Genomic DNA, 19,765 nt, shown 5'->3' on the forward strand with positions numbered 1-19,765 from the left:
CATTTCTTGTGTAATAAGTATGAGTTTGTGACCCAATTCTGAAGACAACAAATCGGTCTGAGTTTTGTGAACCTAATTTAAATATATGATTATTATACTACTCTATCAAATTATTTTATACTGGTCCCTTTCAAATGCATTTCAATGTTCTTTTTAATTATTTTTTTGAGACAGGGTCTCACTGTGTCACCCAGACTGGAGTGCAGTGGTGCGATCATGGCTCACTGTAGCCTTGACCTCCCGGGCTCAAGCTGTCTTCCCTCCTCAGCCTCCTCAGTAGCTGGGACCATAGGTGCAGGCCACTATGCTCAGCTAATTTTTAAAAATTTTTGTACAGATGGGGTCTTGCTACGTCACCCAGGCTGGTCAAACTCCTAGGTTCAAGCAATCCTCCTACCTTAGCCTCCCAAAGTGCAGGTGTGAGCCCCTGTGCCCAGCTGTTTTTTTTTTTTTCCTGGTAGAGTTTGTGCGTTTTTATTACGCTGCTTGCTTTGATTCCCTAGGATCATAGGATGGCTCCTCTAACACACTTATCTATTTTCTGGTTTTGTAGCATTACTTTGGTTTTATGCATTACTATAAATGGTCTTTTCTACTCTGTTACTGAAGTGAATTATGTACCTTTGTGTGCTAGGTATGGTGAGAACTTCAGAAACAAGTGAGTGAATCTCGGTTTGCTCTTTTGTAAAGCATGCAGCCTTATAAAATAAAATCTCTCACAGTAGAAAGCCAATGATTTTGAGCAAAATTCTTACATATTAGTATTATCTCTTTACTGTGGTTGTCTATATTTCTTGGCTCAGTACCACAGCATTTGTTGAGTAAGGGAGGTTTATCCAGATTGATACTTGTAAGCACAGCATGTGAAATATTATTTCCTGAAGTGATATCATCGTTAAAATGATATAATGCTGAAACTCAGACATGCTGAGAAGTCAGACTGTAATGTGCTGTTTTAATATGGATTGACATTTTCTTCATAGCCCTACTTTCTTAATAGTCTACTCATCATTTCCTTCAGTGAATTTTCTTATGGTGTAATGGTTTGGTCTATTATTACTGAATCTGTATGTACTCTTCTGTATAAATTAAATAACTAAATAAATTATACCATGAAATTAATGTGTCCCTCTCAAAATCAGTACATGCTCTCTCCAGATTGGAAGCATTTTGTTTAACATTTTCAGATATAATCCAGGGATTTTGAGGCCAACTGAGAAGAAAGCGGGCACTGGGTCCCAGTTGCAGCCCAGAGTCCTTTGCATTTGCAAAAGTGGAGAGTACAAGAGGCTGGTTAGGGGAACCTGAGGGGACAGTCCCCATGCAGATGAGATAAGGAGCTTTTGGAAGACTAAGATGACTAATAATTATAGCTAACAGCAGAAATACATATCTAATTACATATACACACTGTGTGTTTCTATGTATATATATACACACACCTATAAATATACATAAATGTGATTTCTTTTTGCTTTAAATAAAGATACAATATTTAAACTTATTTTTGCTTGGATAGCTCATCCTCAAGTAAGTAACAGAGGTTAACATTCAAAGGGAAAAATGACCTAGACATTCCAAGAGATGACAGCTTAATAAAAGCCAGTACAAATGTGACTCCTTAAAAATTAATGCCAAAAAAGTTAATGCTATGGCTTATTAAAGTAGAAGTAAAATGCTCATTTTAAGAAGAGTTATGACTATGGTGTGATCAGTTAATTTCTCTGAAGACAATAGGGTCAAGCTACAATTATGCCAATTTCATTGATACTTTGTAAGAACCGACTTTTGATCTTGTTGCTTTTCTCTACTGTTGCTCTATTCTCTATTTCATTTATTTCCATTGTGATCTTTATTAGTTCCTTTATTCTGCTCGCTTTGGATTTAATTTTCTCTTCCCTTTTACAGTTTCTTAAAATGAAATGTTATGGTATTTATTTAAGTTTTTTAACTTAAATCTAAATGCCTGTAGCTGTAAATTTTCCTCTACTAAATAAATTTTTTTAATTCCTTTTATTGCTTTAGCTGCATACCACAAATTTTAATATATTGTGTTTTCTCTTACATTTATCTCCAGACATTGTCTAATTTCCCTTGTGATTTCTTCTTTGCCCTATTGATTATTCAGGAGTAATCAATAAATAATCATATTTAATTTTCACATAGTTTTGAATTTCCTAAATTTCCTTCTGTTACTAATCTCTAATTTATTTTCATTGTGGGTAGAGAACATACTTTATACAATTTAAACCTTTAAAAAATCTGGAGTGGCGGGATTGGGGAGGGATAACATTAGGAGAAATACCTAATGTAAATGACGGGGGGATGGATGCAGCAAACCACCATGGCATGTGTATACCTATGTAACAATCCTGCACGATCTGCACATGTACCTCAGAACTTAAAATATAATAAAAAAGAAAAAAAAGAAAACTAACTAACTAACTAAATAATCTATTGAGGTTTGTGTCATGGCCCAACACTTTGTCTATCCTGAATAATCTCCGTGTGCACTTGAAAACACTGTGTATTAAACTGTTTTCGTGTGGAGTGTTCTATAGATGTCAGTTATGTCTTCTTGATTTATAGTGTTATTCAGATTTTGTGTTCCCTTGTCTGTCTTCTGCCACTTGTTCTATCCATTATTGAAAGTGGAATCTTGAAGTCTCCAAATATTATTATTGAATTGTGTATTTCTTACTCCACATCCATCAGTTTTTGCCTTATATATTTTAGGGTTCCACTGTTAGGTGGGTGCGTATATGTTCATAATTCTTTTATAATTATAAAATTTCTCTCTTTGCCTCTGGTAGTATTTTTTGATGTCTATGTCGTCTGATGTTTTACAGTCATTCAAGTTCTGTTATAGTTACTGTTTGCACAATATATTTTTCAGTCTTTTTGCCTTCAATCTCAACATATATGTATATAATGTTGCATATATATTATTTTATATATATATATATATATATTTGTTTTTTTTGAGGCAGAGTTTCACTCATTGCCCTGGTTGGAGTGCAGTGGCACGATCTCGGCTCACTGCAGCCTCCGCCTCCTGGGTTCAAGCCATTCTCCTGCCTGAGCCTCCAGAGTACCTGGGATTACAGGTGCCTGCCACCACAACTGACTAATTTTTTGTATTTTTAGTAGAGATGGGGTTTTGCCATGTTGGCCAGGATGGTCTCAAACTCCTGGCCGCAGGTGATCCACCCGCCTCGGCCAATCTATTATATTTTTAAATCTAAAGTGTATTCAGTAGATAGCATATAGATGGATCATTTTATCACACTCAATCTGTCTCTGCCTTTTGATTAAATTGTTTGATTTATGTTCACACTTAACATTATTACTGATATTGTTAGATTTACCTCTGCTATTTAATATTTTGTTCTCTATATGTCTCATGTTTTGCTTTCCCTGTGTTGCTCCTCTGTTGTTGTTGTTGTTTTGCATTAAGTGAATACTTTCTAGTTAACATGTTAATTCACCTAATTTTTATGTGATATTTTAAAAGTTATTTCCTTAGTGGTTGCTCTAGGGTTTACAGTATACATTTTAATTTATTGGAATGTACTTCATGTTTTCACTAAATTCTAATGACTTAGAATTTAGAAATGCTACCCCTATATAACTCTTTGCCCTTCCCTGTGCATGTGTGTATATGTAGTTTTTATATGTTAAAAACCCAGCAATACACAGTTATAATCCTTACTTCATATAATTTTATGTCTTTTAAATAAGCTCAAGGAAAAAAGAAAAGCACGAGTCTTATAGAGGGTTTTTAAAAATTAACCTATTTATTTTTTAATTTTGGTTCTCCTTATTTCTTCTTTTGACTTCAAATTACCAACTAGTGTTATTTCCTTATTCCAATAAAGTTCTGTTCCCACACATCTCCTTTGTGATATTATAGTAGTCCCTCAATATCTGCAATTTTGCTTTCTGTGGTTTTGGTTACCCGTGGTTACCCCTGGTCAAACATGGTCCAAAACTATTAAATGGAAAATTCCAGAAACAAACAATTTATAAGCTTTAAGTTGCATGCCATTCTCAACAGTGTAATGAAAACTCACATCATCGCTTTGTCTAGCATATCCATGTTGTATAGGCAACACACCCATTAGTCACTTAGTAGCCATCTTGGTTATCACATCAAAAAAACCATGATATATGGTTTGGTGCTATGTCTGATTTCAGGCATCCACTGGTAGTCTTGGAATGTATCCCCTCCCTCCTGATATGGGGGGACTACTGTTTTTTCAAATATATTTTATTTCTATATGTTATAAACCCAATAACACAATTATATACATATTGTTTTATGTAATTGCTTTATAAATCAGTTCAGAGAATGAAGGAGAAGAACTCTACAGTTATACTGTCTTTTGTAATTAATTACTTACATAGTTACTTTTACTGGAACTCTCTGTTTTTCTGTGTGGATATAACTTACTGTCTGGCATCACATTTTTTTCAGAGTAAAGAACTTCCTACAGTATCTCTTTTAAAGCTGGTTTGCCACCAACAAATTCTCTTCATTTTGGGGTAGCTGAAATGTATTTATTCCTCTTTCATTTTTGAGAGACAGTTTTGCTGGATATGGGAATCTGATTTGTCAGGATTTTTTTTTTTTTTTCAGCATTTTGAATTTTTCATTTCACGGCCTTCCGGCCTCCATTACTTCTGATAAGAAATAAGCTGTTAGTCTTTTGGGTCTTCCTATTATGGCCTGGAAGTCAACTGTTAATATCATCAGAGTAATTTTTCTTTTGCTGCTTTCAAGTTTTTCTTTTTGTACTTAGCTTGAATATTCTATGTTGTGTCTGGGTATGTATCCCTGTGTGTTTATCTTACTTGCAGTTAGTTGACATTATTGGGTATATTAGATTGATGTTTTCCATTAGATTTTCGACTTTTCAGCTATTATTTCATCAAATATGTTTTCTGCTCCTTCTTTCTCTCCTATACTTTCCTGGCAGTACCCTTACACATATGTTTCTGAGAATAATGGTGTCCCACATTTCTCTGAGGTTCTGCTCACTTTTCTTCATTCTTCATTCACCCTGCTCTTCAGATTGTGTGCTCTGTTGATCTGTCTTTATGTTTGCTGATTCTTTTTTCCACCAGCTCAAATCTACCATTGAGTCCCTCTAGCAGTTTTTCTTTGTGGTTATTGTACTTTTCAACACCAGAATTTTCAGTTAGTTCTTTTTTTTAAAAAAGGAACAACTTCTACCTATTGTTGATATTCTTTATTTTATGAGACATCATCATCATTCCTTATGTAAATTCTTTAAATGTGATTTCATTTAGTTATTTGAACATATTTTCAAGAGCTGCTTTGAAGTCTTTGTCTTCTAAGTCGAACATCTAGGAACCCTAAAAAGCTGTCTTATTTTCTGCTCTCCCCCATCCCCATGAAACAGTCAAGCTCCTCACCCTTTCATTTGAGAAGTCCTGTCCCAATTATTTTTTTAATTGGTTCTTATTAGTTACCAATTAAATTTTAATTGGTTCTTAATAGTCATCAATTTTTTTGAGATGACATCTTGCTTTGTAGCCCAGGCTGGAGTCCAGTGCTGCAGTGGCATAATCTTGGCTCACTGCAACTTCTGCCTTCTGGGTCCTGGTTCAAGCAATTCTCCTACCTCAGACTCCCAATTAGCTGGGACTACAGGCACGAACCACCATACCCAGCTAATAGTCACCACTTTGTAGGATTTGGATTTAATAAACTCTCAGAGTATAACAAAATAGATTTTTTTAAATTTTTGCTACAACTACTGATGAAACGTATGTTGGGGGGGTTGGTTGTTTGTTGCAGTTTTTTTTTTTTTTTCAGTTTAGAACTGTTTAATTTTATTTTCTCCAAAGTTTTAGAATCCAATTTTCTTTTAATTGCATTTTAGGTTTTGGGGTACATGTGAAAAACATGCAAGATTGTTGCATAGGTGCATACGTGGCAGTGTGATTTGCTGCCTTCCTCCCCTTCACCTATATGTGGCATTTCTCCCCATGCTATCTCTCCCCGACTCCCCACCCCCCACTGTCCCTCCCCTATTTGCCCCCAACAGACCCCAGTGTATAGTGCTCCCCTCCCTGTGTCCATGTGTTCCCATTGTTCAACACCCGTCTATGAGTGAGAACATGCGATGTTTGATTTTGTGTTCTTGTGTCAGTTTGCTGAGAATAATGGTTTCCAGGTTAATCCATGTCCCTACAAAGGACGTGAACTCATCATTTTTGATGGCTGCATAATATTCCATGGTGTATATATGCCACATTTTTCCTGTCCAGTCTATCATAGATGGGCATTTGGGTTGGTTCCAGGTCTTTGCTATTGTAAACTGTGCTGCAATGAACATTCGTGTGCATGTGTCCTTATAGTAGCACGATTTATAATCCTTTGGATATATACCCAGTAATGGGATTGCTGGGTCAAATGGAATTTCTAATACCCAGAGAGCTCTTAAACAGTGAGCAACAGTACACAAAGAGAATAGACAGCATGGAGAAGTGGCCAAAGAGACTCCAGTCTGCTCTGTCTGGCTTTGATGATCTGTGAAAACTCTTTAAATAGATACAACATCCTACAGCCCCATGAGGGCAAATCATTGGCATCTGTGGCCTCTATGTCATCAGAGTTCCAAGGTGCCAGCCTATCAGGGGCAAATGTGCAATCTCATTAGCTGACAGGTTTCTATCATGTGTATTTTTATTTAATAAATGCAGATACTAGCTCTGTGTGGCACATCTATTTCTGTCCTTCATGCTGAAGCCTATTTTCTTAGTCTCTTATAACAAGCTATTCCCAGTAATTCGTGATGCCCCTGTGTTGAATCATTTATGTCTGCATGTCTTACCCGTCAGGCCACAAGGATCCTGAGTTTGGTTCTTCTGTCCAGACCACCAGCTGATAGAATGTTGAATGACAGCCCACTGTCCCAGGCTTGCTCTGTTCTGTCTTGCTCTCTGTCAGCTGGGACTTTCCTTCTTCCCTCTGTCAGAGATCGCAGTGGCCTGTCTCATCACACCCATACAGAAGCGACTGATAGATGTGACAGATGTCAGTGAGGAGCACAGTGCCTGAGATGACACAGCTCGGAGTTGCTAATTTGCTGAGCTGACTAACGGTGGCCTGTCTTGTGTGAAGAGGCACAGGGAAGTGGCAGTTAGGAGGCCAGGCATCTGGTTGTGCCTTTCCCACTAGGTGACTGTGAACCTGAGCCAGCAGCTGAATCTTTCTCTGACTTGTGTCTTCACATGCCCAGTGAAGGGCCCGACCACATGCTCTTGTGTGACTCGTGGTTTACATGGACCAGGGCCATGCCCCCACTAACAGTGAGGTGCTTAACTTAGGCGGTTGTGTAGAGCGACAGCACTTTGGGAGGTGATGTTTGCACGGCATTCCTGCGAATGTGGTTTGATCTCATAAGATGCTTATTATGCAAACTGTGTTTGCTCTGCACACAGTACATGGGCTCCAGGTGGGAGGGAAATGAAGAACAAATTGTCTAGCCAGGCTTTGTGGGGACCATTGCTATTGTTTTGGAGAGGATGTCTTGCTTTCCTTAGAGATGACCAGAGGGACAGAATTGAAGTGAGCCTAGTTTGCCTTCACGAGCTGAGGGTCTGTCTCTGTGACCCCTTGGAAGTGATCAGTAGTGAGGATAGTCTTTCTTTGTAGAAACACCAGCATTTGTCCCCTGTGCCTTGGGCTACCTCTAATGGTGAGGTGATGGGGTGACAGATGATGACAATACCGGGCTGACCCAAGACCAGAACAGAAGGAACCACTGGCTCCATCACCATCCCTTGCCCAGAAATCTTCCAGGGATTCTGGCAATCCCTTGTTGTTCCACAATGTGGATTTCTGGAGGCCACGGAGGAGGTCACCACACAGGTCACATCTTTAAGAACAAGTTCTCCGATGACTGTTCTTTGCCTCCTGGACATTGGGAGGGGTGCGCCCAGGCACGTGAAGGGAGACTGGCCGCACGAGGTGCAAGGTGCAGTGATTCTGCCCAGCGGCCTGTGCAGAGCCTCCTGACTCCTGGCTAGGGCACGGCCCTCGGGTTTCACTCTGGTGTTCCCACAGAGCCACGTGCACCTGGAAGGAACTGGAAAAACCATCCGTGTGGTAAATGGGCTGCACTTGCGGTTTGCTGTTTTGATTTTGGTCAGGGTCAGTGTAAGCCATGATGGTTGTTGGGTTCTGTATAGCATCACTTTGGGATATTCAGCGAGAAAAGAATGTATATGTGGCAGGCACCACTTGTGAAAGTTCACCCTGAACAACACACAGCAAAGGGAATATTCTGAAATTATCGAACTCATTTCTGACCATTGTAAACAACTGATCTAAGTAATTTAAGTGCTCAGTTGGGCTTTGGGACTATAATTGATTGACCGCCTTTGTAGCTGAAAAGAACTTACCAGTAGCAGACTCGTGGAGTATTTCTTTCTTTTATTTTTGATACAGAGTCTCGCTCTGTCACCCAGGCTGGAGTGCAGTGGCCCAGTCTCTGGGGTTCAAGCAATTCTTTGCCTCAGCCACCTGTGTAGCTGGGATTATAGGCATGTGCCATCATGCCCAACTAATTTTTGTATTTTTAGTAGAGATGGGGTTTCACCATGTTGGCCAGGCTGGTCTCGATTTCCTGACCTCAGGTGATCTGCTTGCCTTGGCCTCCCAAAGTGCTGGGATTCCAGGCATGAGCCACTGTGCCCAGTCAATTGTGGTGTTATTTCAACAGACTAGATGTTCAAAATATTCCATGAGGAAAAGCACACTGTAATGTCCCCATGAGTGAGTGAGGGTTCCTCTTAAAGGAGTGGTGGGCTAAGTGGCACATCATGTGGGGCATCCCCTAGCCTGTTTCCTGGCAGGCCCAGAGATACCGCAGTTCTGTGTCCCTGTCCCAGGCAGTTCAGCAGTGGGCCTGTTCCCACCCTGGGGTCAGAGCTCAGCCACTGTGGTGCCTGTGTATGGGTCATGCAATGGGTACATTAGAGGTAGTAGAGCCTAGAAGGGGAGCTGTGTTCTGGGGACAGAGGTTCTAGGCCACCCGTGCTGACTTGCCTTGCTGCCTTGGGTAGGTAGGTTGCTCTCAAATTCTACAGTGATAGCTTCTCCTCCAGCCTCTGTCACAGGGATGTGGAGACAAACAAGGGAGCTGCTGCTAAAGTACTTTGTGAAAATGACAGAAACTGCCCCTCATAGACACGAGATCTTGTTCCCAGCAGTGGAGAAGGCAGGTCCTGACATCAAGAGTTCCTTCTGTGTGCTAGGCACTGCATAGAAACTTACACATAGGATCTGCTTCAATTCTCACAACCACTTACGCTTGAGGTTTCCGAGTCAGGAAACTGAGCCTCAGAGAGGGGAAGCAGCATAACCTCAAATCCTGGGCCCTAAATCCCAGGCTATTTACATCACACTGCCTTGTCTTTAAAAGAAACTATTGAAGCTTCTTCTAATCATGAACAAAATGCATGCGAAGTCAGAAAACTTAGGAAGCGTGAATGCACATCATTCCAGGACCCAGAGATAATGTCAGTTCGCATTGTTTTGTGATCCTTCCTTTGTTTATTCTATGCACTAAGAGCTTTCAGAAAAACAAAAACAGGTTCTTACTGCAGACATCATTTTGCACACATGATGCTCATCGAAGGAAGGACCACAGGCAGCATGGTCAGCATCACCTGGGAGCTCGTTAGAAATGCAAGCATCTCGGGCTGCAGCCCAGGCTTACTGAAGCAGAATCCATGCCGAGCAAGTGCTTCAAATGATGGGGATACATCTTCACTTTTATTTTATTTATTTTTAAATTTTTTACTGTGGGGGTACACGTGCAGGTTTTTTGTGTGGGTATATTGTATAATATAATGGTGAGGTTTAGGTGTCTAGTGTACCCACAACCCGAATAGTGAACACTGTACCCAATAAATACTTTTTCCACCCTCCCCATTTTGGAGTCCCCAGTGTCTATTGTTTCCATCTTTATGCCCATGTGTACCCCTTGCCTGGCTCCCACTTATAAGTGAAAACATGTGGTATTTGATTTTCTTTCCTTTTCTTTTTTTCTTTTTTTTTTTTTTGAGACAAGGTTTCACTCTGTCACCCAGACTGGAGTGCAAGTGGTGCAATCTCGGCTCGCTGCAACTTCCACCTCCCAGGTTCAAGCAATTCTCTTGCCTCAGCCTCCCTAATAGCTGGGATTATAGGCATGCACCACCACGCCTGGCTAATTTTTGTATTTTTAGTAGAGGATGGGATTTCACCATGTTGGCCAGGCTGGTCTTGAACTCTTGACCTCAAATGATCTGCCCATCTTGGACTCCTAAAGTGCTGGGATTACAGGCATGAGCCACCGTGTCGGACCTGGTATTTGATTTTCTGATTCTGAGCTGTTTCACTTAGGGTAATGCCCCAGCTCCATCTGAGTTGCTAGAAAGGACATGCTTTCATTCTTTTTTTTAAGGCTGTGTAGTATTCCATGGTGTACATGCACCATATTTTCTTTATCCAGTCATCCGTTGATGGACACGCAGGTTGATTCCCTGACTTTGCTATTGCATACTCTTAGAAGTCTGTCATAGCTGATTTTTCCCCCATTGCAATGTATGGTGGGTATTGTCCCATGTCACTAAATATTTTCTTGTATCATGATTTCTAGTGACTGGATAACGTCCCTCATATGGCTGTGTCCTGATGATATGTCTGGTCTCCTGCCTATGTCTCCTACTGGTAAGCCTTTAGAATGTTTCCAGGAAACTGTTATAAGAACGCTGGATTATCTCCTTAGGACAAATTCCCCAGAAGTGAAATTGCTAGAGCAGCAGGTTTTGATACATGCTGCCAGATTCTAGCCCAGAATGGATGTAGCTTGCTTGGTCACTCAAACTCTTGGCCAGGGTTTCTTGGGAGGCAGCTGCCATCACAGGGAAGAGCTCACACTTGCAGGGGCACAGGCCTTGATTTCAGGGTCGGATCTTCCACTTACTGCCACAGTCATCTCAGACTGGTGGCTCAGCTGCTCAGACCCTCTATTTCTTCACCTGCAAAACAAAACAAAACAAAACAAAACAAAACAAAAACGATGGACCATTTAACTCATAGCTGATTATGAGCTTTAAATGAGACCTGGGATGTGCTTAATAAATATTCATTTCCTTTCCTTTGAATGAAATGAGCTCAGGGCCTAAGGAGGTCCTGTCACAAAGTCCTTAGATGTGCTTGCACAAGATATTTTAATAGATGCATATGGGTGTCGTTGACCTTTTCATTTGGTTCTCTGATGTCTCAGGGAACGTATGGCTTGGCCACAGCAAAGGAGGGCAAAGAGAGAAAACTCCTGAAATTTTCTGCTCCTTAAATTTGAACAGAGTTAACATGTATGCACCGTGCTGTGGAGAGCACGCTGGGAGGTGGTGGAGGGGCCAGTGAGAGGTGTCAAGGCCTGCAGGTGTCTTGCTACCCCCGCTCTTCAGCGCATCTCTCGGTCCCTGGGAATTCACACGATGTGACACTGCCTCCCCTCGGGAGATTTGTCTCAGTGTGGAGTGGTGTCTCGTTGGAACTTTGGGCCACTCTGTGCTGGGCGTGTCCTGCATGCTGGCCTTCCACAGGGACAGAGTTCTGAAGAGGCTCCTGAGGGCACCCTGCTGCTGACAGAGGGCAGGTCACAGGAGAAAGCTAGCAGCAGAGGCAGGCTACATGCACAGTCCAACCCACTGAGCAGGGTGGAATTGCCAGTATGAGCCTTGTGGGATTTGGCCAGCTCGTGCCACTGGTCAGAGAGTGCTGCTGGCTGGCACAGTCCTTAGAGACCACAGCCCTGGGGCCCAGGCCCTGTCCCTTCAATAATCCATTCTGCTGCATGGGTCCCTGCACCACCCCCTAGGAGACAGGGGACTCTCCACCAGCTAGTTGGCCCTCTCCCTGGGAGAAGGCCAAGTTGTTGGCAGGAACACAGTGGGCTGCAAACTCTAACTGCACAAAGGGCAAATGTATATAAACTACCTTCAGCACACTCGGTGTTTTTTTGTTTTTTTTTTGAGATGGAGTTTTGCTCTTATTGCCCAGGCTGGAGTGCAATGGTGCGATCTCGGCTCACTTCATCCTCCATCTCTCGGGTTCAAGCGATTCTCCTGCCTCAGCCTCCTGAGTAGTTGGGATTACAGGCGCCCACCACCACTCCCAGTTAATTTTTTGTATTTTTAATAGAGACAGGGTTTCACTATGTTGGCCAGGCTGGTCTTGAACTCCTGACCTCAGGTGATCCATCCACCTCAGCCTCCCAAAATGCTGGGATTACAGGTGTGAGTCACTGCACCCAGCCAACACTCGGGGATTATCATCCAAGCTCTCCTCTGAACTCACTGCTTTCTTGTCATATCAAATGTATTCCTTGTGCTTTATTATTTAAATTGTAGGCCGTTTGAGTAGAATTCTGTATACAGTTGCATTTTGGAAAACAGAAAAGCAAGCTAGGACTCTTTCAGAAGCATCTTCAGAAGTCGCCCTTGCTGCTGCCTGTTCTGAGTTTTAGCAATATAGAATCACACCTGCCACGCGGAGCCCTCTGTCAACACTCCAGATATTGCCTGGAAACTGCTGACTGTACCAGTTGCAGTTGGCAGCCATCAGACTTGGGAGGAACTTGAGTCAGGTGGCATTGTGATGCTGGTTGCAGGAGTCTATTATTTTGAAGTGGCAGCTGCAGGTAATCAGAGGAGCCACCAGGGCAAGTGGCTTTGTCATGTGGGGCGGCTGGGGAGCCAGCTGGGCAGGTTCAGTAGGTGATTTCTTTTGGGAAGGCGTGGCCCCTGCACCTGCCAGGTGTGGGCTCCAGTGGGGAGGGCTGGAAATCCCATCAGTGTCACAATGAGTGGGGCAAGCAGGTCCCCCCAGGAAAGCAGTTCACAAAACATATCAAGGACCCAAGGTAACACAATGGGCCCTTAAGGAAAAGTAAAAAGAAAACTCAAACTGGGGCGCAAATGTGTAGGGCAGAGACGAATATGCCTCCCACAGGGTCCCTCACACTGAGATAGCAAGTGGACATCAAGGTGGGGCAGGAGAGGCTGTGTAGTTTTGGTGCTGGAATGAGAGAGGTGAGCCCTGGGTCTGGGTGTGTCTGGCTCAGAAGCTGTTTCGGATTTTCTCAGCATTCTTCTTTCTTCCTGGGCCCTGCCCTTCCTCAGATGGGGAATGCAGCCTCACCCGCCATAGCCCTTTGCTTGCTTCCATGGTGAGCGCAGTCAACAAAACCCCAGCAACTCGGCAGGGACGCCAATCACAGGGAGGCAAGTCCAACTCCCTATAGAGCCAGGCCACCCTGATCCTGGCCTTCAGGGATTGGAGCGGAAGGCGGAAGTGCGTGCGTTTCTTAGACGGCCTCTTCTGCTGTGTGCCTGTACGCCCGCCCAAGGAGCTCACAGGGCAAAAGAGGGCTGGGCTTGGCAGAAGCCCCACTTCCTTTTGGCCCATGTGTGCTTCTGTGGGAGATGGGGACGAGGGCTCGCGATCAGCAAACAGTGGTGACCTGTGGGCCCTAGGCCACTCAGAGGACAGGGAGGCCCTCTCTTCTCCCTGCTGCTAGCTTCCAGGAGGATGAGAGAGCTGGAGGCTCACAGCACGCTCAGGAGGATGGCTGCCTTTTGCCAGTGCATCAGGCCTGACCCCAGGTGGGCCCTCTAAGAGCCAAGAGGTGGTGGGGGAGAGATTCGAGGGAGGGGAGGCCAGGCCGTGACTACCAGGGCATGGATGGCCACCATCCCCTGAGGCCTGCGGATAACTTGCAGTGTCTGTTACCTTATGTTCTAGAATGTTTAAGACCTCCTTCCTTACAGAGTTTTTATCTCCTTGAGTTGTGTAAATTCTGGAGCAAAATAAGGATTTTCTTTGTTTCCTTCATGACACACACATATTCATAAAGAGAAAGGGAGAGGGAAAGAGGAGGAGGGCTGGGTGAGAGAGTGTGTCATTCTTACCATCCTGTGATTGCAGTTGGGATCTCCATAGTGTTGTTGATTGCACTCACCATGGAAGCAGGCAAAGGGCTGCTTTGAGTGGAGAGAAGGCAGCCGAGGTCAAAGTTTAAGGATGTCAATTATGCCACTACCTAAAGCTCAGCACCAAAGGGCTTGTGCTCACCTGATAGCCACAGCCTTGGGAGACGCTCTGCCTGAGCTCCTGCACAGCAAAAGCCAGGGGCCCTGCCCAGAGTCATCTTGTCCTGCTGTCGGTGACCGTATGCCTGGAAGGTGTTTGGCTCTCTGTGCACAGTGATGGAGAGGGACATAGAGCTATGGCTTGATTAAAGTTCATTTGCTTAGCATAAATAAACAGATTTGTGTTTCAGGTGGAAAATTCCCAGTAGGGCAGTCTCCGTCTGTACAGGTGATTGTTAAATCTGCGCATCACTTGAGCTGGGTGGACGGTCTTGGGAAATTGATGTTGCTTCTTTGGAAAGACCCACCCACTGCCTGGCAGCAGGGGTTAGGGGGTGCTTGGGGAGTTGGGGCACACAGTCCATCCTCAAATCCTCACTTTCTTTTTTTTTTTCTAACAGCCTAATTTTGATTTTATTTTTTGTTTCTAAAAAATACTTTCTCTGAGAGATTAAAAACGCTTTGAAGGTATGTTTTTAAATTATACTTTAAGTTCTAGGGTACATGTGCAGAACGTGCAGGCTTGTTACATAGGTATACATGTGCCATGGTGGTTTGCAGCATCCATCCCCCCCATCATCTACATTAGGTATTTCTCCTAATGTTAGCCCTCCCCAATACCCCCACCCCCTGCCATCCCTCCCCTGGCTCCCCCACCCCCGACAGGCCCTGGTGTGTGATGTTTCCCTCCCTGTGTCCATGTGTTCTCATTGTTCAACACCCACTTAGGAGTGAGAAGATGCGGTGTTTAGTTTTCTGTTCTTGTGTCATTTTGCTGAGAATGATGGTTTCCAGCTTCATCCATGTCCCTGCAAAGGACATGAACTCATCCTTTTTATGGCTGTATAGTATTCCATGGTGTATATGTAACACTTTTTCTTTATCCAGTCTATCACTGATGGACACTTGGGTTAATTTCAAATCTTTACTATTGTAAACAGTACTGCAATAAACATATGTGTACATGTGTCTTTATAAATGAATGTTTTATAATTTTTGGGTATATACCCAGTAATGGGATTGCTGGGTCAAATGGTATTTCTAGTTCTAGATCCTTGAGGAATCACCACATTGTCTTCCACAATGGTTGAAGTTTGTTACAAAGGAGTAGTAACCCAACAACTCAAGGATTCCTTGTGAAGACAGGACCTGTACTGGGTAAAGCCCTGTGCATGTAAGTAGTCATCATTGTTACTGTTTCATAAAAATCTTTTTATTAATAATGAAACCTCAGTGCCTGATTCCACCCGTTTTGTATGGGTCAGGATAGAGTGGTGATGTTATGTCTTGGTAATCGACTTTGGAGCATTATTTCCTACTGAAAAAACAAAAACAAAAACAAATTCAGCTCTGCATCTGCTATGCTGCAGAAATGTCAGTCATAAATGTAGCATTCTAGATAAATTAAGCATTATTTGGGAGATATATTCATAGAAAAAATGGAGTATATTACCTCATTAAACTCCTGAAGTTAAAAATAACCCAGCCCTTGCAAAACTGTGCCCAGGGCTTCAGTGTCCTGTTTGTCACATATGTGTGCTGCAGTCAGCACAAGTTATAGCTCTCACTCAGAGACTAAACGTTGCCAAGTTAGATGGCCTCTTTGCAAGACACTCCCCAGCACTAGAATGAATTTATATTGTATCTTCCCAAGAATTATGCAAATAGAATTTCTAAAATAAGGTTATGAATTCTGATGCTTAGCTATTTCTGAAATATGGTTTTGTAAAAGTCTCTGATAGTTTTTTTTTACTCTAATAACCTGAAAATGTCTAAACTAATATTTTTCAAATCTCATATGAAAACACTCAGCTCTGGATGCATGAAAACAGGTTGCTTTTATGAGAGCTGTCATGCATTGCAGTCTAAGACATGGCTTGTATTCAGTGTTCGTGCCGGCTTAGGTGGCTCATGTGAACATAGATCCGTGTGTGAATATATATAAGCTTACACTGTGTTGGATAGCTGTATGCATGCCTAGCTAAGTTACTTAATTTGTCCATTTATAGGGACTCTGAATACCACTAAATCAACTGTTATGTAGGTAGTTTCTAAAAAACAGTGTAGTTTACTTAAGATACTATTTATATGCTTATAAGCTATGCTGTTTATCTCATGGCTGACTGAGTTTTGGAATGAAGCTATAGTATTTCCTTGCAAAGAAGCAGCCCAGCAGGTTGTGGCCCGCCATTCTCTCTAGATGCCCTCACTGTCCCTGCCCTGCCCATGGCCAAGGGGAAGCCTGGGGAAGCAAACCAGGCCTCTAAGCAGGGACCTCCTCTGCTTCTATATTCCTTTACTCCTAAACTGAGGGGTTTGCAAAGCCCAGCAGACTTCAGCTCTGTGTGGCTATAGGATAGGTGATGTTTAAAGAAAGACACTAGGCGAGAAGAACTCAGGCTAAAGAAATGTGACAATGTCTAGCTGAGTCATAGATTTTGAAGGAAGTCTGTCCTTGAGGCATTATTAATGTGCTGGGTGATAACTAAGAAGTGATTCTTCCTGCCAGGCATGGTGGCTCACACCTGCAATCCCGGCACTTTGGGAGGCCGAAGCAGGGGATCACCTGAGGTCAGGAGTTTGAGACCAGCCTGGCCAACATGGTGAAACCGAGTCTCTACTAAAAAAAAAAAAAAAAAAATTAGCCGGGCATGGTGGTGCATGCCTGTAATCCCAGATACTTGGGAGCTGAGGCAGGAGAATCACTTGAACCCAGGAGGAGGAGGAGGTTGCAGTGAGCCGAGATCGCACTATCGCACTCTAGCCTGGGCAACGAGAGTGAAACTTTGTCTCCAAAAAAAAAAAAAAAAGAAGTAATTCTTTCATCTAGCAGGATTTAGCAGATGTTACTGATAAGTGCCTCTGGATCATTTGCTCATTCATGCATTTAACAATATTTATTGAGCACTGCCATGTAGCAGTTCCATGCTGGTGACACGTTATCTCTCGTCATGGAGTTAGTCTTCTGGTTTTACCTACTTAGCAAGAAAGGGGCTTTCTCTAGGCCAAGCCTTACTTTAGTTTTTAAAAAGCAGATAAACATTAACTACAGGACGATAAGAGACTTCAAATCTGACCAGCCAAGTTCTTGCTTTATTTAGAGCTCTGTCACTTAGCATCTGAATACTCTCTGGTTTCAGCCCTTTGATTATGAGAATTCTTTGCTTGCTTTTCTCTCATATGTCAGAGTAGAGCTGTCTCTTTGTCCTTGCTGTCCTTTCTGACAGGTGGACAGAGAAGTTTCACACACAAGTGGGTGACAGCTTCAAAGGGCAGGAGGTGGGAGGGGAGGCTGAGGCTGGTGGATCACCTGAGGTCAGTGGCAGTTACCGGTAATCCCAGCTACTTGGGAGGCTGAGGCAGGAGAATTACTTGAACCCAGGAGGCGGAGGTTGCAGTGAGCTGAGGTCATACTATTGCACTGCAGCCTGGGCAGCAAGAGAGAAATTCTGTCTCAACAAAAAGAGCAGGAAGTCCTCTGACACCTTCAGGGAGAAAGAGTTAGCTGCAGTGAGTGAGGTCCAGTCTTGATGCCCTGCGTCTTTGGGGTGGGTACAGCTGTCAAGTCCCTCTGCTTTTGAGGATAATAACATCATTAAGCAGCAAGCTGGCACAATTTTTGAACAGAGATTTCTCACAGGAACTTTGCAAGCATTTCACATTCCATTTGCTTCAGTAATGTAAACTTATTTTTCTAAAAAAATGTACAGGCAGATCTTGGCGTGACTCACTAGAGAACTATAGTTAAGTCATAATTTATTTTCATCTTTTTCCCCAGGAAAAGGAAAAATTGATTAAATGTATAGGGAATGTAACCAGGCATGGATCTTTAAAGGGGAAATGGATCAAAGAATCACACAAACATGGGTAAGTTTTTTCCACAAAAAATACAGGGGCTCCCACAATATGTCACGGGAGGTCTTGACACATTTTGAAGGGACAGATTGATCTTCCTGGGGAAGTAGAAAGAAAGCTGACATCTGAAGGATGAGTAGGAGTAAGACCAAAGTGGAGTGTGAAGGCAGGGAACATCAAGTTCAAGTAGAGGGAACAACATCTGCAAAGGCCCTGGGCTGGAAGGAAATGGAGTGCTATTGGTGGAGGGAGAGCAGGACTGAGGCACGCGTTCTGCAGGTGTGCACAGGGCTTGGATTGGAGTCCGACCCATCTCCTCCTCCTCTTGTTGATGTTTGTATCTACTCACATTTGTGTTGTCACTATTCCTGTCCCATCTCCAGACTTCTCCACGAGATTGCATCCCTCTTCCTGTAATAGTTGTTTCAGTGTGAGTTTGCTGGAAACAAATTGTATCAACTTTTCTTTTCTGAAAATGTCTTTATTTCATCCTTTTTCAGCAGCTTTGTTGACTTATTATTTACATATCATAAAGTTTACCTGTTTAATATGTATAATCCGGCCAGGTGAGGTGGCTCATGCCTGTAATCCCAGCAGATCACCTGAGGTCAGGAGTTCAAAAGCAGCCTGGCCTACATGGCAAAACTCCATCTCTACTAAAAATACAAAAATTAGTTGAGTGTGGTGGCAGGGCCTGTAGTCCCAGCTACTCTGGAGGCTGAGGCCAGAGAATTGCTTGAACGTGGGAGACAGAGTTTGCAGTGAGCTGAGATTGCACCACTGCACTCCAGCCTGGGTGACAGAGCTAGAATCCATTTCAAAAAAAAAAAAAAGGTGTACAATCAATGGGTTATTGTTAAAGAGTTGTGCACCAAGGAACACAATCTAATTTTAGAATATTTCCATCTCTTCAGAAAGAAACCTTGTACCCATTAGCAGTCCCTCCCATTCTACCCGCCCTTCACCAGCATCCCTCTCCCCAGCTCTGTGCAGCCACTAATCTACTCTGTGTCTCTGTGGCATTGACAATTCTGAACATTCACATAAGTGGAGTCACAGTATATGGCCTTTTGCAACCGCCTTCTTTCACTTAGGATAATGTATTCAAGATTCATCCAGATTATAGCACATATCATTACTTTATTCCTTTTTCTTGATGAATAATATTTTATTACATGTATTTCACATGTTTTTTATTCTATCTATCCAGGGATGGGTATTTGGGTTATTTCTACTTTTTGACTATTATATAAATAATGCTGCTATGAACATTGGTGTATAGATTTTTTTTGTGCTTTTTTTTTCATTTTTTAGTTGTGCTAAAATACATAAAATTTACCGTCTTAACCATTTTAAGTGTACAGTTCAGTGATATTAAGTACATTCAGATTGTTATGCAATCATCATCACTATCCACCAGAACTCTTTTTGTCTTGCAAAATTGAAACACTAACCCATTTAAAAATAACTTCCTAATCTCTTCTCCCTCAGCCCCTAGCAGCCACCATTTTACTTTCTGACACTGTGATGTGGACTGTTCTAAGTACCTCATATAGGTGGAATCTAGTTTTGAGACTAATAATTCCAAATGCTCCTTGACTTACAATGGGGTTATGTGCTAATAAACCCATCATAAGCTGAAAATACCATTGAGTTGAAAATGCGCGGCTGACTGGAGACTATGGCTTGGTACCACTGCCCAGCATTGCAAGAGATGGATGGTTTCTATTGA

Source organism: Aotus nancymaae, unplaced genomic scaffold (genome assembly GCF_030222135.1).
Source record: "Aotus nancymaae isolate 86718 unplaced genomic scaffold, 86718_ANA_hifiasm-v0.15.2.pri h1tg000155l, whole genome shotgun sequence".
Classification (NCBI taxonomy): domain Eukaryota; kingdom Metazoa; phylum Chordata; class Mammalia; order Primates; family Aotidae; genus Aotus; species Aotus nancymaae.